This window comes from Vombatus ursinus, unplaced genomic scaffold (genome assembly GCF_900497805.2).
Source record: "Vombatus ursinus unplaced genomic scaffold, bare-nosed wombat genome assembly UNPS02014825.1, whole genome shotgun sequence".
NCBI lineage: Eukaryota > Metazoa > Chordata > Mammalia > Diprotodontia > Vombatidae > Vombatus > Vombatus ursinus.
Window position 1 is genome coordinate 705,500 of NW_020954603.1, and position 22,552 is coordinate 728,051.

The 22,552-nt window shown below is 48.9% G+C and overlaps 1 protein-coding gene across 2 annotated transcripts in view; it reads right to left on the reverse strand.

Moving 5' to 3' along the window:
- Positions 1-22,552, reverse strand: part of LOC114024909 (phosphatidylinositol 3-kinase regulatory subunit gamma) — a 60,900-nt gene that overhangs the window by 26,786 nt on the left and 11,562 nt on the right. The window lies entirely within an intron of this gene.

Here is a 22,552-nt window from a genome sequence, read left to right on the forward strand (position 1 = left end):
CCTCGATCTCTGCACCATTTCATTTGGTGATCTCACCAGCTCTGTGTATTCAATTATCTTTAAGCAGATAAGTCACAGATCTATTTACCAGGCCCTAACCTCTCTGCAGACCTGTGGTCTTCCATCTTTAACTACCACTGTGTGTATCCTCTGAAGTGGATGGAGATCTCTTAAAACTCAGTGTGGTCAAAACTGGGCTCATTATCTTTCTCCTTGAACCCTCCCCTCTTCCTAACTTCCCCATTACTCTTAAGGACCACCATCCTTCCAGTCCCCCATGCATCTAGTCACAACCTAGGTGTTATCCTCAACTCCTCACTCACTCTTACCCTGCTATCCAATCTGTTGCCAAATCCTGTCAATTTTACCTTGCAACATCTCCTATATACCCCCTTTTTTGCTCTGAGAGTGCCACCCCCTCTCCAGTGCAGGCCCTCATAACCTCATGCCTAGACTACTGCAGTAGCTGCTGGGAGTGGGGTGGGGGTGGCTCTGCCTACCTCCAGTCTCTCCCCATTCCAGGCCATCCTCTACTCAGGTGTCAAATTGATCTTCCCAAAAAGGCAGATCTGACCACGCTACCCCGGCCCTACACATGTTTAATCAACTCTAATAGCTTCACCTTGCCTCCAGGATCAAACAGAAAATCTTGTTTGGTGCTCAAAGCCCTCCATAACCTGGCCCCTTCTGGCACCTTACGCCCCCACATTTATTCTGCAATCCAGTGACACTGTTCTCCTTTCCACTCCTCACACGTGATACGCCATCTCTGCCTCGAGCATTTTCTCTGGCTGTCCAGGAGTGCAGGGAACTGTCCCCCTCCTTGTCCCTGCCTTCTGGCTTCCTTCAAGCCTCAGCCAAAATCACACCTCCTGCAAGAAGCCTTTCCTGGTCCCCCTTACTGCTAGTGCCTCACACATAATAGTCGCTTAATGAATACCTGTTGACTTACTGATTTTTCCTGACTTAGGTTGGACCAGATGCCTCTGAAGTCCTTGAGAATCTGTGATTCAGTCACTGATCAGGGATACATTCAGGGATACGTTCATAGTAGGAGCTTAGTAAGTGCCTGTGTTGGCTTGTCTGATTGACAGAAGTGGCCTTCCCCTCCCTCTACCCCAGAATGGCACCTTTTACAAGATCCTTGTTCTGCCTCTACTTCTGTGGGAATGCACAGCTCTTGGCCTCAGAGCTTGTCCCTTCCTTAAATGGGATCCACTCCTAGATCTGTGTCCTGACCTTTCCTTCTCTCTCTCATTTCTCTCACATTTCCCAAGACTGGACTCAAGGCTGCAAAAACCTTATCCTGGCCCCTTCACCCCAACCCTGGCACTAGTGAGACCACAAAGAGTTTTCCTCTACAGAATCACACCTTCTAAAATACTGATCTCTTATGGTGGGGACATCAACTCTTTCACAAACCATATGTGTTTTTTTTTACACAAATAAAAAAATTAACCTTGTCGAACTATAGTTAGGTATAAGGTTTGGTTTCGTTGTTTGGAATTTTCTTGCAAACTTTGACTACTTAATATTATATTTCTACAGTTTAGTTTTGGTTTCTTTTTAAGGGATGATTTTAATTCCTCCCTATTTAGCTGAAACCCATCTTATTTTACTGATAATTGAGCTCAGCTTTTCATGACGTTGTTTTAGGTTACAAATTAGTTTTGCCTTTTAGAATATCCTATGTCATTCCTCCCTTTAATTTCGTGTAACATAGCAATTCTCTACAATTCAGATGTCTATTCCTTGGTATGTGAAGGATTTTCTTTTGGCAACCATATTATTTGTTATTGTAATTTGGCCACAGCATTTCCTGTTGAGTGAAACTTTGGGCTTCTTTCTGTGGGTTTTATAAATTTTAATCCTTTGCTCTGAACAATTTCTCTGACAGATATCTTGAAATACGGTTTCCACACTTTTCATATCACCAGGTTTCTTTGTTAGGCCTACAATTGCACATTCTCTCTTCTAATGCAGTTTCCCAAACTTCTAGGACTGTCTCCTTTATTTTGCTTTTTAATTATACCCTGGAATTCTGTCCCTCTGTCCCTCTGTCCCTGTGGCAGAGCCTGGGTTTTCAGGTAATTACCAGCCTCTCCAGCTGGGCAGGCTCCACCAAGAGATGGCCTCAAAGATCTTCAGTTACCTATGGAAAAATAACGGCTTGCCTGATAAAGAAGGGTAATGTGACTAATGATGCAGCCGTGGACCCCCTCACAGTCACAGTGCTGCTCCATGACTATCTGTCTCCATGCTAGTAGTTTGCTAAATTCTATGGTGTCATTCTAGAGGAAAAGTGACCAACTTTTCACGTCAATATCCTAAAAAGAACCAATTCTCCAACATGTCTGTGATCTGGCCACTGGACTACACTACAGAGCACCGTGGCAGAGAGAAGAACTAGATGAGGGGTGTGGGAAGCAGCTCAGAAGCTTGACACAGGCAGAAGAGAATAGTGTTTGAAGACTTCAGTTATCCAGACGTCTGCAGGTGCTCTCTCTGCAAAAGGCAGAACAGTTAAATACTTTACAACCTGACTTAATGTTAAATTTATCTTTTAAAGGTAAAAGAACCAGCAGGGAAAACCCCCTTCTGGATCTGAATCTTACTAGCAAGGACGACCTGTCTGCTGGGGTAGAAATGATAGGAACCTCATGGGGGAAGTGAACCCCTCCACCCCCGAGTGTGTGATAGAGGAGAGGTAATCTGGGTACAGTCTGACAGGTACCCCAGATTAGGGAAAAGCAGAGTTCAAAGGATTTGTGGGAGAGATAGGCGAGATCCCATGGACTGAAGTTCTACAGGGGAAATGAGGGACGGAAGGCACTCAGGCATGAAACTGTAAAGACACAAAGGTAAACAATCCCAATGGTATTTGTCTGAAGAGACTGATGTGAACGCACAGGAAACTCCCAAACCACCAGAGATTTTGACAAGAAGTATACAGAAGATGGAAGTCAGACCAGGTCACAGAGGAGGCATAAAAGGGTGTGGCACACCTGAAAAAAGAGTGGAGAAAAAGGAGGATGAGGATGATGGTGACACCTGACAATGGAGAGGAAGCCAAACTGCCCAGTTGTAACCTTGCCTCTATTTCCCCTGGCAAAGAGAAGGTCCTTTTTCCAGGAAGGCCAGGACCAAGGGGATTTACAAGGAGTTTATAACAAATTATAAGCTAAGAGAGAGTGCTACTTGCCTGGGTGAACTCAAGGCCCCTGGCTCAGGTGAACCACAGTCTGAAAGGTCTGGCAGTTGTGCCTGCTGAGCTGAGCAAGGAGGCCGCAAACCAGAGGCCAGGGACCTTGACTTTGGTTCCTGGGAGAATCCTAGACTCATCATCATCATCAAAGAGGCAGGGAGGCAGTGACTACTCCAAGCCAAGCTGGCTTCATCGAGGACACGTTGGGCTCGGCTAATCTCGTTTGCTTTTCTTGACAGAGAACTCAACTGGCAGATGAAGGGGCCAGGCTGTTGATATAATTAGCTTAGGCTTTAGGAGAGCATTAAATGAAGTATCTCAGGCTCTTCTTGTGGAAAGGATGGAGAGAGGTGGCCCCTATGAGAACACAACACCATGGATTCAGAACTGGTCAAATGGATGGAGCCCTTCAAGACTCAATGTAGGTGGTGGCCAATCTCCAGGAGAGTGTCTCGATCGTCCACTCTTTCAATCAGTGACATTGACGAAGTCATTGCCAAATGACTTTGCAGATGATAAGATCGACAGGAATTTCAGCTAACCCACAGAATGACAGAGTTGAGATCCACAAGTCTTCGACCAGCTAGAACACTGGCTTAAATTGAAGAAGACGGGGGCAGTCTGATTAGACAGCAGCTCATCTGAAAGCCATCTGGAGGTTTTAGTAGCCTGTGACCTCATTGCAAGTCACAGTGTAGTACGGCCTCCAGAAAAGAGAAGAGGATCTTGAGCTGCATGGAGAGTCACAAGACGGTAGGTAACACGGCTTCTAAATCCTTGATGGCACCTCTCCCGCTGTGTCAATGCCTTTCTTATGCAGTTCAAACATTTTCTCTCCACCAGGCTTGTTACAATTTCAACATTTAGGCTGGCCCGTCCAACCTCTTCCCTTCCTTATTATCTCTTAGACCTCACTGACCATTAATGAGGATGAGCCAGTCTGGGCCCTTATTACACAACACTGCTCTTCTCTAACCATTACCTCCTAGAAAGAGCCACAAGACCGGAGTTTGAATCCACTTCTGCTGCTCACTAGCTATATGCCACTGAACAAGTCTCAGGTTCCTCACCCGTATAAGTAGAGATAATACCACCTGCCCACCGTGATTCCCACTCCGAATAACTCTAAAAATAGGGAATGAAGTTAGTCTGGAAGGCTGAGGCCAGTCATTGCTTCCATTTCTAACACATTCGAGAATTTGGCCAAAGATGGGAGGGCAGTTCACTGGTCTGTGGTTTAATGACTCCATTCCCTTCACTTTCTTTTTTTGCAATCATGGGATTCATCTTTCTCCAATCCCATGATACGTAGCGGCTTGGCAACCACAACAGCCAACCCTTTCATTACCCCTGAGTATAGTTCATGTGGGCCTGGTCATTGGAGTTCATTAAGTACAGCCAAGGACTCTGATGATAACTAAGACATGGAGGACAGTAGTAACATCCTTTTGGCCGTTTTTGCTCTGCACTTTTTCCTCCAAAGGTCATTTTCTTTTTCTTTCTCTCTCTCTCTCTCTTTTTCTTTTTTTGCTAGGCAATGGGGTTAAGTGACTTGCCCAGGGCCACAAAGCTAGTGTTATGTGTCGGAGGCCTCCTGACTCCAGGGCCAGTGCTCTATCCAATGTGCCACTTAGCTGCCCCCCAAAGGTGATTTTCTATGGTGGAGAAAAGAGAAACAAAATCAGATTGGAGTAGTTCGACCTTCCACCTGTCCTATCCACCCAGAACAGTGGTCCATCACTCCTCTACCCCCAGTATAGCTTTAAAACCTTTTTTCCTTATCCCAAGGGACATTCCTAAGGTCCCACAGCCAGTATATATAAGAACCAGGGCTTGAATTTGGATCTCCTTAGCCTCTAGCCACTACACCACACTGCCTTACAACACCTAAAAGACTAAATGAAAACTACAAAAGTGATCTTTCCCTCCTCAAATGCTCAGGCAACATTCCATGACATCTCCAAGACACCTGACTCTATTTCTATCTGTAGGTAAGAAACCCAGAGATCCTCAAGGACGTCGTGGCATCTTTGGACCCTTCCAAAGTGATCCAGGAGGGCAGAGGATCTTGGCCAGGGCAGACACATAAAGAAACCCTTACGGAAGCTATCTGTCCAGTAACTGAATTTTGAAGGATGGGGCTTTTGGGCAGCCTGCCCACAGAAAAGACAGTCAGGAGGTGAGAGCACTTTTCCCAAGAAAGTCCAATCCTCCTGGCTAGCTGAGACAGGGCTGCTTGAGTTATCCTTATCACCTGCCTGGTACTTAGTGGGCACTTCAGTGTTGGAGGAACTCAGGCATCCCCAAAGATGAAATGAGTGTGTGGCAGTGACTCCAACTCAGGGGGCCAGGGAGGAGCTGGACAAAGCTAGTAGGGTTACCTGCTTGCCTGCTGGGGGGTGTCCATGCCACACACTGGCCTCTCTTCACCCCTTCTCTCCCTTTGGCTTTGTCTGCACCCATCCAAATAACTGCCCCAAAGCAATTTAAAAAAGAAAATGAGAAAAAAACACCCAGCCCCCTGACTGACCACTGACCTGTGGCGATGAGCCCCAGGCAGAGATGGTTTTCATGTTTTACCTTTAGAACACTGGTGCCCGGCTGGCGATCACAAAGCAATCACGTAATAGATGCTGCTCACTGACTCTGGCATCAGACACAGCTTTTTACTCTACAAAAGGACAGATCTGACGGGGCCGGCCCTGGCTGTCCCTCATAGGGGATCTTTGCTAAATCCTTCCACATCTTTGTTCCCAAATGAATCATCTATAATGAAATATGCCGGACTTGCCTCACTCTTTCCTCTCCCACAGCCACAACCCTTCATCACCTCTCCTGGACTCCTCCTGTGTGAGGAAAGTGGTAGGAAATAGCCTGGAGAGGGAGGTCAGATCCAGATGGTGAAGGGCTTCAGATGACAAACAGGGTTTATGGGTCATATCAGAGGCGACAGGGACCACTGAAGATTGTTAAGCCATGGAGGGCCATGGCCAGACCTGTGCTCTGAGAAAACCCATTTGGTAATTGCCATGTGGAGAATGAACTGAAGAGGACAGGGGACTGAAAGCATTGAAGGCTACCGTGAGGGTCCAGGTGAGACCATGCAAGGACTTGACCTAGGATGATTCCAGTATTATCAGATAAGACAGACACAAGAGATCTGGTACACAGAGAATCACCAATTGACTGAATGATTCAGCAAGCATTTATTAAACACTTACTGTGTTCCAGGTGCTTAGGGTAACAAACAGAAAAAACAGCAGCAGTCCAATCCCTCTGGAGGAGACAATAAACCCATACATTGGCATTTACTGAGTAAACTGAGCAAGACTTAGACAGTGGTAGGACTTGGGGGTGGGGGAAGAAACCACCATGTCTCCAAAGTTGCAAACCAGAAGCGTGGTGGTGTCCTTAACAGAAACAGGGAAACTGAGGCAAGGAGAATTTGGGGGGAAAGAGAATGAGGTCTATTTTGGATATGTTGAATGTGCCATATCACTCCTGAGAAGATAAAACAGCAGACAGATGGTAATACAGGCCTGGACCTAGAGAATGAAAATGGGGTTGGATATGGAAATGATGAGGTGGTATGCACAGAGCTGCTCCAGGGATTCATGCATGTTTCACTGCCCCCCACTCCCCGTCGATCTGTCAGTGAGGAGGGTACCCAAGCCATCACCTAAAGCAAGAGGCATGCATGGAAACCATGGCAGCCAAAGCCAGGACTACAAGAGTGAGCTTGCGCCCTTCTCTCCTTTTATAATTGAGCATTAGCATTCGCAGCTTGCTTGAAAAACAAATGTGGTCTTTGTGTTCTAGCTACGTTGGGACAAAGGGACTCCCCCATTTGGACACTGATGGCCTTAGGACTGGGCCTATCAGCCAATAGGAACAACAGCTTAGCCACAGCAGTGACTCTTATGGCAGTGACTATGTCTGTCTGGTAGGGATTCAAAGGGACTTCCAAAAGCAGTGACAAAGTCACAAACTAAAATCTGGTTATAATGTCCATATGCTAGAATCTTCAAATGTGAGGAAAGGCCTAGAAAAATGGTAGGTTTCATCAGGGAAGGAATAATACCGGTAAGCAATAATTATTTGGACTTTTGGCTTTCTGAGTCTAAAACTTAGCAGCCTGGCAGTGGAGAGAGGGAGAGGAGGAAGAGGAAGGAGGTTGTACTTTTTAATTTTGTTCAGACTGTATCAGGCACCCACATGGCAACTCAAAGCTTTAATTAACCTCCTTCTAAAAAGCAGACAGAGGACACCATGATGGAGCTCATCAGTGTTCCCTTTGCATCTTCGAAGGGGTGCGTGGGGACATCACTGATTTACAGAAGTAAAGTCCTTTGAGAAAACCAGCCCGAGGCCTGCAGCCTGCTACTTAGTAACCTCAGCTCCTTCCTCAGCCCCACCAGCCAACCTGCTTCTGGAGCGAAATCCCAACCCCAAATCAAATGTCGTCATTGTTGTTGGCAAGACCAGTCTCTGAATGGAGCCAGCCCGAGTGGCCAATCCCAGCCAGGCTGGGGGCTGGACGGAACGGAGCCATTTGCAGTAGGTAGTTTCAGATGAGCCTTTTGGCTCAGCAAACCCAAGCCCGAGTCTATCTCCGCAAACTTGGCCACAATGTTTTTTCAGAGTTACGAGGCTGATTCTTTATTTCTTTTTTAACTTAGCTGCCTCAAAAAGGAAATATCTAAGTCTTAGTGAAAGAATATGAAGCCTGCTTATAATGAGCCTAATGCAGGAATTAATCATTAAGCAAAAACCAGCTTCTGTGCTTTAAAATACAAATCTGGCATCAGACTCCAGAGGCCAGTTTCCTAATAATCCAAAATACGTTGAAATCATTGAAGGAAACAATAATCAGACTTCCAAAAGGTAAACTGCTGAGTCTACTTTTTAATTGACTTGGAAATTGTAATTTAGGCAACAGCGCAGCCTTATAGCAAGGAGAACTCAAGGGGACAAAGCCTCCTGCCCTGGTGGTAATGATGGGGACACCTCACCTCCTCATTTCCTAGGCAAGAAACTTGAAATCTTACCAAGTGAAGTGACTTGCCCAAGGCCACATGGAATCACAGACTAGAGCTGGAGGGGCAAGCACAGCTCCCTCCTCTTACAGATAAGGAAACTGAGGCTCAGAGAGAACTTTTCCCAGGGTGGCTCAGATAGTAACTGTGTGAGGAAGAGTAGAACGCAGGCCTGCCAACTTGTCCACTCACTAGACCCTGGATTCAGACCCAGAGCTTCTGATTCTAAACTCCCATCTCCTCTGGACAAACAGTGTGTGAACAGATAAAGAATTCAGACCAGAGGCTGCTCGGACATTCCATTCAATGTTATTATGTGTCTATGTGCACGAGGGGGCCAAGGAGATGGCAGGGACCCAACAAGAACCAAAGAAAACCAACCACGCCTTCTCCAGGGAGTTGATATTCTGCTGGGGGAGATAGTGGGCCAGACCCACAGGCTCTTAGATGGTACATTTGGAGCTGGGGAAAGGAGAGCCCAACCCCTTTGTCTTACCGGGGAGGAAACAGAAGCCCAGGACTGTGGAGTTTGGTCAAGTTCACCCAGGCAGGATGCGGCAGGGTCCCCTGACTCTGGACCCAACCCTCTCCATTGAGCCACACTGTCTTTTTACAAACAAACAGAAGGTAACACTAGAGGAGAGAGAACAGCGCTTATGGTTAGACTACACCACAGAACACAGGTTTTTTGTTTTGTTTTGTTTTGCTCTTTGGTGAGGCAATCAGGGTTAAGTGACTTTCCCAGGGTCATACAGCTAGTAAGTGTCAAGTGTCTGAGGCTTGATTTGAACTCAGGTCCTGACTCCAAGGCTGGAACTCTATCCATTGCACCACCTAGCTGTCCCTAGAACACAGAATTCTAAGAAAAAATAGTCCAAAGCCTGATGAAGATGAGACCAGTTCTTCCCTCCACAGAGAAGTGGTCTTTAAGTAATCAAAAGTAAGCTTTGGGTGTCTGTTCTTATCAGCTCAGAGTCAAAAATAGTATGTGCTAGCCCTGTGATCCTGGGGAACCATTTCAACCCTCTGGGCATCAATGGGCAATTTACGCTAGTGCCTGAAAAGTCTTTTCAATTCCATGATGCTTGACAAGGGAAACCTCAGTCGCCTAGGACTATCCAGGTGCTCCTTCAAGGCAGACGGGGACAGGGCACTTAGTGACATTGCTGGGCTCCCAGAGTAACAAGGCCAGGCTCCTCGGGAGGCCTGGCAGAGCATCGAGGGCCACGTACCAGCCCAACAGGACTGGAAATGGCTAAGCAGGAAAGGCCATTAAAGCACGCCTCCGGATGTCCAATGACATGTGCTCTCCTGGCTCTGCTCCCGACTCCAGGCTTTTGCACCAGCCGGCCCTCCTGCTTGGAACACTCTCCTTCCTCACTGTCTCCATTCACTTCCCTGGCTTTCCTGGAGTCTCAGCTAACATCCTGCTTTCTGAAAGCAGCCTTCCCGAGGCCTTCCCTGGGTCAGCAAGGGCCCTTCAAGACTGGCTGAGAGCATTGCTTCTTGTTCAGGACCAGGATGTCATTGGTTCAGAGATCACCCCCTGCTAATACAGATTGGCAGAGGAGCTGCGAATGTGGACTCAGGTTTGGGAGGTATGGAGAGTAGGCACTTTTTGAAGGTATCTGGCTCTGACAGAGGGAAGAATTACAGAATCTCCCAGCTAATAAGACCCACAGAGCCCACCACAAGAAGCCGTCTGTGGCAGCGACAAGTGGCTTGTCCCGGTCTGGGACAGCTCACCAAGTCGCTGAGCACCAGAAGGCGTCAGGGAGAACGGAGCTCATTCTCATCCACAGGACAGCCTCTCAAATACCTGAAGCCAGGCTCCATGTTCTACCTGCCCTGCACCCCTATAATCTTTTCTTTCTGTCTACAGGCTCTAGATGTCCTTGGTCTCCTTCATTAATACTCGTGGGGCAGGAGCACAAGGCTCTTCTCCATCCTGGTCGCTACACCTTACTCAGCTTATCAGAACTCACTGGGCTGCTCCAACTGATGTATGACCAGGGCGGAGGGCAAGAGGACCATCACTGCTTCCCTCGATGTGGGCCTGAGGGGGATAGGACCCAGGGAAGGGTCTGGGTTCTGCTTTATTTAAAGACTGGGAGGGAACCATTGCATGTGTTTGTAGACAACAGGACAAGACCAGAAGATAAAGGAAGGAAGAAAATGCCAGAAAGAATGAAAAGAATGAAAGGAAGGAAGGAAGGAAGGAAGGAAGGAAGGAAGGAAGAAAGAAAGAAAGAAAGAAAGAAAGAAAGAAAGAAAGAAAGAAAGAAAGAAAGAAAGAAAGAGAAACAGGGCATGATCTGAGGAGGCTGGCTAAAGATCAAGGACCCAAGGAGGGAAGAAAGAAAGAAAGAAGGAAAGAAAGAAAGAAAGAAAGAAAGAAAGAAAGAAAGAAAGAAAGAAAGAAAGAAAGAAAGAAAGAAAAGGAAACAGGACATGATCTGAGGAGGTCAGGGGATCAAGGACCCAAGGAGAGAGGGGCTGCATGGGGACAGGAGTAGGACCCCCTCTTCCTCAGAGACTCAAGCAAAGGAGGAGCAACCAGGGATGGGGAAGGACTCGGAGCTCAGGGAAGAAGCCTTCCTCTCTCCTCGGCTGGAGGAAGTGAGGATCTTTGCTCAGTGGGAAGAGGAAGAAGGACTGAAGGAATGCAGAGAAGAAAGAGTTTCTGAGTAATCACTAAGCAGAGTAATGGTGCCAGGCAGCAGGGAGGGAGGGAAGGCCCAGCCTTGACCGAGGGGATGCACGTCCAGTCGGCTGAGTGCCCACAGCTGTGCCTTTCCCCAGGCGTGGAGGCAAGAATGGCCAGAGGATGAGGAAGCCAGGAAGCTAAGGGTGGAGGTGGTGCCTGAGAGGCCTGGCAGGCCTTGGGGAAGCAAGCCAGGCTGCTGCAGGGTGCAGTGTCCTGGAGGAAGGGGTGCAGTGGCTGGCTGACAGTCATGGTTAGGCGCATCATCAAGGGGACTGTTGCTCAGCACGACCACTGAGGAGGTCCCTTGCAGCTCTCCCACCGAGACCTAGCAGGCTCTCTAGAGGCTGCCATCATCAAAGGGAGTGAGCCTCCTACATTGAGGTTGGCAAAGAGACAGGAGTGGGCAGTGTGCCCACTTCTGCAGGCCCTGCTGGGCTCTGGGAAGGAGAGAGGGGCTGGGGAAGGAAGGGCACCACTAAGTTATCAAAGGGAGTCGGTTATCAGCAGAGGGGTGGGCAGGGGCCTCAGAGGGCACAATGGAGAGAAGACAGAAGGGGATTGATTCTTGCCTTGTCAGACTGCAATGCTGAATCATGGAGGCGAGTCCTTCGGACTGGGAAAGGCCCGCTGGTTAGCGCCGCCCTCGACCCCCTCGAGTTCTGTGCTGACAGGCAGCTTACAGAGCTGAGCGTGGGCTCTGGGAGACCTGAGATCATATCTGGCTTCTCCTCCTGGATATAACCATAGTTACAAGACATTTCCCTCGAGGGGCCCATTTCCTCACCCATCATATGGAGATAAAACCTGTCGTGTCCATCTCACCAGGCCGTTTGGAACATCAAAGAAGAATAACTTCTAAGCCCCAAAGCCCTCTACAAAATGTTATTATCACCGACAACACCCCCCTGCACAAACGTCTGGGTCAGGCATCAGCTTCCACGGACAGTCACTCCAGTCAGAGTAGAGGTCAGGCGGCCGGGGTTCTGCTAGGGCACCTGGGACATCAGACAACTAAGTGACCGTAATGAGGGACCTTGGCCCTGGAAGCCAATGAAACATGGCTCCCTCCTTCTGGCAAGCACGTGGGGGACCACAGGGCCTCATGTGCTGTCAGGTAGTCACCAGAGCTGTTGGTTTTCAGGCGGACGTACAGCAAGGTCTTGATGAGTGTGAATACAGAATCCCTTGAAGTCATCACATTATCAGAGCACTGCATATTTCCAATTGGCTGGAACCGATGACCACATTTTTACATAATTATAACTTTAAGTAGTACAAATCTGAATATATGCAGCCACTTCCAGGGATTCATTATTGCATTAATTTGGACCTAGCTGTATACAAACAGCTATGTTTTATAAATATAAATAGGCACTAATAAAACATAATTAATAAACAAAACAAAGCTTTTGTCCTAACCGGGCCAAACTCATATTCAAAAAGAGCTGTGTGGTTCATCTTGTTCCAAGATGGTGGGAGACAAGGCTCTTGATCTCCAAGTTGCTTGTAGGAAGGCCCTCGCCCTCCGGCTCCCTGAAGCTCAGGGGTTTGTGGTGGTTGAGCCCATCGGTGGCAGCTGTGTTTGGCCTTCTGGCTAGACCAGTGAGCCCTAGGTTCTCCTGAAAATTCCAATTTATTTAAGGGGTTTCTTGGCTCTGGCTCCCAGCAGCCCTCTGGCTTGGATTTCCTGGCTGACCTGTTGTTGGTACCAGCCCAGATTCCAGGGACATGGGTTGGGAGTGCCTTAGGATCCGGCACATACCAGAGAGCCACATAAGCTGTGAGCAAAAAAATGGTATAGAGTATACTGGCCTGTGCCAGAAAATCCTGGAATATTGTGGGACCGCTCCCTCCTCCCCCTTTCCCTCCCCCTTCACCAAAATGTGTTCTCTATTTAACAAGTCTGGAGAAAGAGCAAGTCTGATGTCATTTTAGGCTAAGAATAAGCAGGGTAATAGAAGAAGAAAGGTGAGCTGGCCAGGCCTTGAGCCAAATCATAGGTACTTGACATTTGATTAAAGGCAAGCAGAGTTCAAGACAGAATTTTGAGAAAATGACAGTTTAAAATCAGAGGTCAAGAAGGATCCTTTGAACAGAAGCACTTCCAGCCTGATGGAGGGGAAAAGAAGAATGGGGGCGGGGAAGCTGGTTCAGGAGGGACGCTTGGGGTCCAGAGGAAGTGAGGAGCCAAGAGGCATCGGGCTGGAACAGCTGCAGAGGAGCTGGTCCAAGTGCAGAAAAAGGACCAAAGAGGAAAAAGAGAGAGATGGGGACGCCCAGTGGGGAGAGGGGAGGTCCTGGGCCCCATCTGGGCCAGACCAAATGCAGTGGCCTCCGCCTAGGGCCTGAAGGCGCACAAAGGGGGCAAGAAATGCCCCCAGTGCCAACATGCTCAGAGCAGCCCCTTTGGGGGGGGGCAAAGAACCGGAAAGAGAGTAAGTGCCAATTGAGGGGGGAATCACTGGGGACAAACGGGATGGAAGAAACAACAAAGACTTGTCTGAGCTGCTAGGGAGCCAGGCAAACAACAGGCCGCAGGACTGCCTCCTATCAGGGGCCAAATCTGGCTTCTACCTCACCGCAGCTCCCCTGCCTGTCTCCTCCTTTCCCCTCACTCCCATAGCCACCCCTCATCAGTCTCTCTGACTGCAGTCTCTTTCCCTCCCCAATCTGTCCTCCACAAAGCTGCCAAAGTGCAGGTCTCATGGGACACCCCCACCTCTTTAACTCCAGTGGCTCCCTAGCGCCTGACATGCCCTTGACTCCCTGCTTCCCACCCACCTTTCCAACTGCCCTTCATGCCTTTCGGGCCCAGCACCACCAGCCCTCTTGCTACATTCTATCACCCATTTCTGCGCCTCCCTCCAGGATGTCCACCATGCTTTGCAATTCATTCCCTTCTCGCCTGGGTCTTCAAATCCTTCAAGGGACACCCTCTACATCAATCCTTTTCTGACCTTCTCCTCCCTATCCTGCCCCCTTTCCCCCTTGCTAGTGCTTTCACCAAAAAGAAAACCTACCTTGCAGGTTTTTTTTTTTGGTAAATACAATAAATGATATATCTTAGGGTATATTCCCTCCAATAGAATGGAAGTTCCTTGAGGGCAGGGATTACGATATCTTTGTATCCCTAAGGTCTAGGAGGGGGCTTGGCATAGGAGGCACTTAGTAAGTGCTCCTTGATTAAAAATGTAAACAGAAAGAATAATTGAAATTGAATGCTATGTAAACCTAAAAGCCAAGTCTGACTCGAGCCCTGCTCCCTGGCCCCCCACCCCCGCCCCGTGAAGAGCTGAGAAAATGTTATCTTCTTTGCAGAGTTTGGGAATTATGGGTGTGAAATACAGCATACGCTGGACGGCTAAGGTATTGGGTGGTTTTGCTGAACTATTCCAATATCACCACTCCCTTTAACTTTGTTAAAAGGAATGGTTTTCAAGAGTGAAAGAGAGATATTTGTAAATAAATGACATAATCAGCAAAAAATGTCAATAAAAATGGCATTTTTAAAAAGGCACTAAGGCTGGGCTAGCCTTATTTTTGACAAGGGAGTAAATCCACCTCTCTTCTTTTAAATTAGCCATTCCCCCTTTTATCTCCCCCCGCCCCTGCCCCGGCCAGTCAGGTTCCCCTCTACTGTGGGCAGCCCTTTGGCTTTAACAGCCTAACAGATCCCGGGAGGACCCCTGTAAGTGTGCAGAGGTCCTTCTTTACAGACATTATCCCATTCGATCCTTATTCACCACAGGTACAAGAGGCATTGTTAGCCTTGTTTTACAGATGAGGAAACTGAGGCAGAAAGCAGAACAGAAACTCAGCCACGGTTACACATCTAGTCAGTGTCAGAGGTGGAATCTGAACCCAAGACGTCCTAGGCCAGTCCTTCCCTGGGAGGCCACCAGAAGCCACCCATTAACTGCCCGGTTCCTTCCAGGGAGAATCCTTTTACAGAGCCCTTGTTGTGCAGTTCAGAAAGGCTCTCAATAATGTCAGGCAAAGATCTGTTCCCTCCTTCCTCCTGGTCTGCTCATTCTGGGACTGAAGAGAAGAGTAGGCATGGCTCAGACACCCACGGGCCCCTGGAAGCATTCTGAATCACTGCCTGCCCCTGGCTCACTCTAGCCCACAGCTGACATTCCCGCTGCCAGGGAGTGACCAGCCTGTATCACTGGAAGATGCAAACCCCACAGAATGGGTGATCCTCTTGTGCATCAAGCCCCGGGAGGAGCAAAGACTCCCCAGGAAATCAAGCCATTTGAGCAGAGGGTGACAGCATGTCCCTTCAAGGCCTCCAGCTCCAGTTCTGACAGGTATCAGATCATGGCTGGACAATCAACGTTTTAAACCCAGGAAGGACCTCAAAGGTTATAGAGTCCAAGGTCCCAGAGGTGATGCCTCAGTCCCTGACTTCCCAGCCTCCCCTGGGGGCTTCCTTTGCTGTGCCTCACTGATTCTAACTCGGCCACAGATCCTGAACGGGTTTCCCTCTCTCTGCTCACATGGCCTCCACCCTCAAAAAGGCCCCATCGCCTGTCTTCCAGACTGTTCTAACAGCCTTCTAGTCGACCACCTTACCCAATCCTTTTATTTAGCAGATGAGGAAACTGAGGCCTGAAGAAGCTGGGAGTCCCTAAGGATTGCCCAGCCAGTAGGCAAAAGACCCCAGATTTGTATACCATATGTCCCTATGTTCAAGGCATGTGCCAATTAAATTATGACAAGTGCCTGATAAACGTCTGTGGCTGTGGGTCCCTTCTCTCCATATCAAGGCCAGCTCAGACTAGTCACCTCACTTCCATCTTTGTCAAGAAACAATGCAGATGGAATGGATGAGGACAGGAATATCATACACATTGTCTACCGAGATTTTAGGAAAGGAGGTGACTGGGTCTGGACAATATGAAGAAACGTGTGTAACTAAGACTACAGTTAAGAAAATCGGAATTGGTTCAGCAACCAGACCCAAAGAGTAATTAATAGTCTGGCGTCAATGTGATAGGAGGTCTCCAGTAGAGTAACCCAGGGATCTGTGCTTGGCTCCAAGCCGTTTTATTAATAGTAGAGAGTAGAGGAGAAATACTTCCTAACACTTGGAGCTATCCAGAAGGAAACTGACCGAATGAGCCTCCTGGGAAGGTGGCCGGGCCAGTCACTAGCTAGGAATGGTGTGAACAGGAATCATACTCAGGCAAGGCTGGCCTTGGGGGTCCTGCCAACTCAGCGATTTTGGGAAACTCCACTCTGACCAGTTCTCACTTAACCCTGCTTTGTTCTGAATCAAAGCTTCATCTAAACACTAGGGAAAGGCCACTGAGGCAACCCCCAAACTAAGATGGAGCCTAAGACTGCCCCTACCATGGAGGCCTGAAAGGTCCCACTGTCCTAGACCAGAGACTGGGGTACAGCCAGCCTGGAGCCTCCAGAGATGCTCTCCTGCAAAGGGGCTTCACGTAGGGCCATCAAGCTGCAGACCTGCGAGGCCTTCAGCAGCCATTGAGACCAGCCCCTTCAGTTTGCCAATGTGGAAACTGAGGCCTAGGGTAGGGATGTAACTGGCCCAACCAAGGTGACCCAAGGAGTGAAGAGTCAGAGATGGGACTTGATCCTGGGCTTTCTCCGCTTTCACCCCAATGCTCTGAGAGCAACCCTGTGAGGCCGTACTACAGAGCTAAAGCACCCAAGGGGTAGCAGGTTAGCAGCCCTGCCCGAGGACACTCAGGTACATGCAGAGTCCCCAGGGAACCAGGCTTCTCCAAAGGCCAGTCCTCTGTTCTGCCAGACAATGGGGCGACCCAACTGCTCATGCTCTGAACCAGCCAACTCATAAGCATCTCATGGAGGCCTCTTCCCAGGTAGCAGGCCCAGTGCTAAGCAAAAACGGGCTCTCTTCTGTTCTCACAGGTGAGACAGGACACCCGCAGAGGAGAAGGGGAAGCCACTGGGTGACTAGGAAGGGCCTCCCATGGAGGCAGAGGTGGGAAGGGAGGAGGTTCCAGGCCTGGGACAAAGCCAGAACCAAGGCGATGTGACAAGACTGAGGAGCCTGTGACAAAGGGAGGAGGGCTGATTTGGCTGGACCACAGCGTGGAGGAGGGTTAAGAGTAAGTGACACCAGATGAGGCCGGAAAGGTGGCTGCACGGGATCTGGGGGCCACACAGGGACACGAGAGAAATCACTGGAATCCCTGAGTAAGGGAAGTGGACTCATCCTTCAGTAGCTGAGTGAAGGTGGCTGCTCAGGAGGCCACTGCAGTATGTTAGAGGATGGAGGCTGACCCCCACTCCATCACTTCACTGGTGAATGAAGGGAAGGCAGTAGATGAAATTTAATAAGATTTTAGCAAATCCACTGACAAGCAAAGCATTTGGTAAAGTACCTTGGACCATTCTTATGGAAAAGATGGAGAGACAGGCACATAGTATAGTCAGGCAGAAGGTCTCTAATGAGGTGCCCCAGGGATCTGTGCTGGGCCCTGTGTTGTTTAGCATTTTTATCAATGCCTTAGATAAAGACCCCTCCCCCTTACTATAGTAGGCCCCATGCCAGCTATGTTTTATTTCACTCCCTAGCCCAGTCCCTCGGCCACAGTACATACATCAGTGTTGGAGTGGAAAGACAAGCACACTAATACATTGTTGGTGGAGCTGTGAGTAGATCCAACCAATCCGAAAAGCAAATGGGGATTATGTGAAGAAAGAGACTAGGACTTTGTCCATGCCCTTAGACTCAGAGGTTCCACTGGGGCTGGGCCCATGCCCCTAGGAGGTCAATCACCAAAGAGAGGCCCCACATACACACACAAAGGTATTTATAGCCACACGTTTGGTGGCAGCAAAGGACTGGAACAAAAGAGATGCCCATGACTGAGAAACAAGCCGTGAATCTGATGGAAATAAAAACATGGCCCCTGGACAAACACGGGGAGCCTGACATGAGCTTCCACAAAGGGGAGTGAGCAGGGCCTGGGGAACAACGCCCCAAGACGACCAGTGGGCCAGTGGGAGGAAGAGCACCCGAACTCCAGGATTGCGCTGGGCCCCAGAAGTCAGCTCCTCTCATGTCTCTGCTGAGGTAGGGGGCTACAGGTGGGGAACATTGCATACAGCGCCGGAGGTTTTGGATGTTTGCTAGTTCTAATGGACCGTTTTCCCTCCTCTTGTCCACAAGGAGAGCAGGCAAGGTGAGCAAGTGCTTTGTCCACATTTCTGGACCTGGGCCACAGCATTTCCTCTCTCCACAGCCTTAATTAGCCCTTTTGTGTTCTAGACCCCCTGGCCCTCTGGCAGTCAATCCAAGAAAGCCTAAGAATGAGCTTCTTACATACAGAAAATAAAATGTGTGGGGTTACACAGGAAATCATTATATGGCAATGCAGTTATCAGAATATTTTTTAAAAAAATAAGTTCATTAAGCCCTGATGGAGAATCATGAGCTATCTTCATATGTCAGTAAGAAAGAATACCTTCTTTAGGTAATGGAAAACTCAAGCTGCATTTCCCATAAGAGACATGTGAGTGTCCCCAGCCATTCTAAGAGCTGGTACAGATTCCTCTGGCTGACCTTGGGAGGCGCCCCGCCCCCCTAGTGGCTCCCACTGACCTTGCCAGACTGACCCCACTTACTCCGTGCCCTGCCCTACACACTCCAGCACCACTGACCGGCTGGACTTGCCTCACCTGCCACCTTCCAGCTCCTGCCCCACACCTTTGCACAGGCTGTCTTCCTCGCTTGGAATGTGCATGCTCTCTCTCTGTTTCTGTTTCTCTCTGTCTCTCTCTCTGTCTCTCTCTGTGTCTCAGTTTCTCTCTCTATGTTTCGCTCTCTGTTTTCCTCTCTGTTTCTCTCTCTCTGTTTCTGTTTCTCTCTGTCTCTCTCTTTGTTTTTCTCTCTCTCTGTCTCTCTCTTTGTTTTTCTCTCTCTGTGTCTCTGTCTCTGTCTCTCAGAACCCCTAGTTTCCTTCAAAGCTCAGTTCAGGTACCATCTCTCACGTCTCCAGTCCCCCTGCCCCCCCCCCCCCCCAATGCCAGGCTGTTGTGCTTCCCTTTCCCACCTCTACACTTGGTATATATGTACACACACAGACACACACACATATATGTGCACATGCATACACATATACACAGGCACACATACACATACAATGCAACATATATACATACAGGCACAGTGCACACATGTGCACACATGCACGGCGAGGCATAAACTTGCTCAATGCTCATGCATGCATGTACACATAACACACTCATGCCCACATATTTTTTTCCTCATAAGCATCACCTCCCTGTCCCAGGCTGATATTCCACAAAGCAGGGGCAGGGGCTATTTGTGTGCCCAGCACCGAGGACAGAGCATCCCACCCTTGAGGAGTGTGATCAGTCAAATTGTAACGAGATGGTCCTGTGGCGCAGGCCCAGTGCCCCCTACTTCTCTGGCAATCATTCCAATCTTAGTATTCTTTTCAATGAAAAGAGGCAGTGAGTGATCACCATCCAGATCAAATGTGTGAAGAACAGAAACGTTTTCCTGTGTTTGACGTCATACTCCTTCCAGAGAAATAGCAGGCCCTCACTGAAAATTAGGATCTTACAAGAGAGAAAAAAAGCTTCTCTGATAAAAACACTTCCCAACAGCAGATAAGGAAGTCAATGGAGTAGCTGGGAAGAACTGCCTCCCACCTGGGCCTCAGGAAAAGGCCTTCTGGTGGGGCCCGTGCAGTGCATCTCCCTCCCCATGGCAGCAGGTCCGTCAGCCCGCACAGAGCTCCCAAGAAGAAACCCAGCGTCGAGGGACTTACTTTCTAAGAGGCCGTTCCAGAAACCTCTCCATGAGCAGGGAGAGCCTTCCTCTTTTCATCTGTCCCAACAGCCTTAATCAAACCTTCCATTTCCTAAATTTAACATTATAAATTCACTGATGCTTTCAAAAACTTTCTTTGCAGAAGGTCAGCTTTCTAATTCATTTCACGTCATAAATCTTGAAAGGGGATTTTCCCTGAGGGAGAACCCTCCCCTCTAACAAGGTGACTTTTTCACCAAGTGTCCTGAAAGGCTTTCCCCTCTCAGCCCTAACCCTTTCTCCAAAGGCTCCCCTCCGGAATCTACCTGAAGTTCTCTCTCCAACAGGACTTATTCTCCTTTGCCCCCTGCCCTTCCCTACTCTACCTGCAAGGGAAAAGGAACCTGCCTTGGAGCTCAAGGGCTCTTGGCTGACTGAGACCCTGAGCTGGACACCTGTGCCCCCAGCCAGGGGCCTCCCACCGATCTGACCTGAAGCTGATCAGGACACCCTGACATGCTTGGGGAAACCTTTTCTCAAAAATAAAACAGACCACAACAAAGATCCCAAAGGCCCTCTCTGAGCAGTGACCCAGATTTTGGAGATTCAGTGGCTGGAAGAAAGAGAGAAAGACAGATAGAAACACCCACGCTGCTGCTTCTCCAGTTTTTAAAGAGCCTCTTTTACACAAGTGTGGGATGCCATAGCTTTTTTAGAAATTTTAACATAAAGAACCAGAAATTCTTCTTTCTATATGAAGTACCTATTAAGAGACTGATCTCTCAATGGCCTTTTCTCCATCCTCCTTCTCTTTGACCTCTCTGTGTCCTTTGACACTGTGGATCACTCTCGAGGTTTTCAGGACGCCCCTCCCCTCTCCTAGTTCTCCTCCTCCCTCTCTGACGTCTCCTTCCCAGTCTCCTTGGCTGGATCCGCCACCAGCTCATACTATCTAATGGTAGGTGTCCCTCAGGGTTCTGGCCTGAGTCCTCTTCTCCCCTCCCTCTATGCTGCATCACTTGCTGATTCCATAGATTGAATCCCATGGATTCAATGATCATTTCTTTGTTAATTATCAGATCTATCTACCCTACCCTGACTTCTTTGTTGACCTCCAGTCTTGCATCTCCAACTGCCTACTGACCATTTGGAACTGGACGTTCCACAGATATCTTAAAGTCCACATGCTCCCAAATGAGTTTGTTATCTTTCCTGTCAAACCTTCCTCACTTCCTAACTTTCCTGTTACTACTGAGGGTACTGCCATTCTCCCACTCGACCAGGCCCAAATCTAGGCATCATTCTCAACTCCTTGCTCTTACCCCCCCACCAACTCCCTGCCCAATCTATTGCCAGGGCTGTGGCTTTTACCTTCAGAACATCTCTCATGTCTATTCCCTTCTCTCCTCTGCCACTGCCCTTCCACCCTGGTGCTGACCATCCTCACCTCACACCTGGATTATTGTACTAGCTGCTGGGGGTCTCCCTGCTACAGTCTACCCTCCACCCAGCTGCCAAAGGGATCTTCCCAAAGCACAGTTCTGACTATATCACCCCTCTACTCAAAAATCTCCAGTGGCTCCCCATTGCCTCCAGGACTAAATAGCCAATCCTCCATCAAGTCTGGGGTGAAATTCCCCCTTCTGTGGAAATCATTCCAATCCCCCTTAACGCTGGTGCTTCTCTGTTTTATTTCCCCTTTATCCTCTATACATCTTGTTTGCACGTCACCTCCCCCATTTCTTTGTCTTTTGAATCCCCAGCACTTAGCACAATGCCTGTCACATAGTAGGAGCTTACTAAATGTTCAATCACTGACTGAGTGACTAAACCCCTAAGACAACTGTGGGGCAGGCCAGCAGCCTGACAAAATCCTGGCCAACTCCCAGGCTGACTCTGGTGAGCAATCACTCTCATATCCACCATGTCCTGGAGAATCACTAGCTGGGCCTTAAAGGTAAGAGTTCTGTTCTGTCAGGCCTGAGTGCCGTATTCTGTCACTTTGCACCTCCTCCTAGAACCACACCACAGCCAGTGGGCTGGGTTGGGGGCAGCCCACCTGTGAGGAGCAGGTTAGGCCCCAGCAGCTGAGGGCAGGCTGAGGAGGGCCTGGCAGAATCAGCTAGCAGATGCTTCCAGCCATGGCTGGTCACAGGACAGACTGTCCTCAGTGGAAATAAGAGCGAGGCCCAAACAAAACGGCCCAGCAGACTAGACTCACTCAGCCCAGAACCTGGCCATGTCCCCTCAACAAAGGAGCTACAAAGGGTTGCCCATGGTCGACTTCTCTGGGCACGCTCAGGACCCTCACAGTCCAACGATGCTGGGCTAGTCTCAGTAGCACTCCCTGAGGTGGCCACCATACTCTCCTGAAAGTCACGTTTGGCCATGTCTACACTGCAAGCTCTGACTCAACTCCACGCCGTCACGAGCCTGGGAATTTTGCCAATATCTACACATTTGAGATTCAAATGTATATCTTCCATGACCTACTCGCTCTGAGAGAATAAATTCTCTAGTTAGTCCAGCAAAGATCATGGCTATTGATAATAAAATGAGACCAACATAACCTAAGAAATAAAGAAATATTAGTGAAAACAAAGCTAATAGAACACAGTCATGGATCCAGACCTGGGGGTGGGGGAAGAAAGGAAGGAACTGCATTCAAGGTCACCTATTGATCCTGGTGAGGAAACTGAAGCCCAGAAAGATCGGGGTCACAGAGGTGGCATGAGCAGTTTGGATCCAATCCCAGCTCAACCAAGGCCAAAGCCAGGGCTCTTTGCCATGATGGCCAGATCCCCATTAGTGCGAGCAGGGATTCCCAG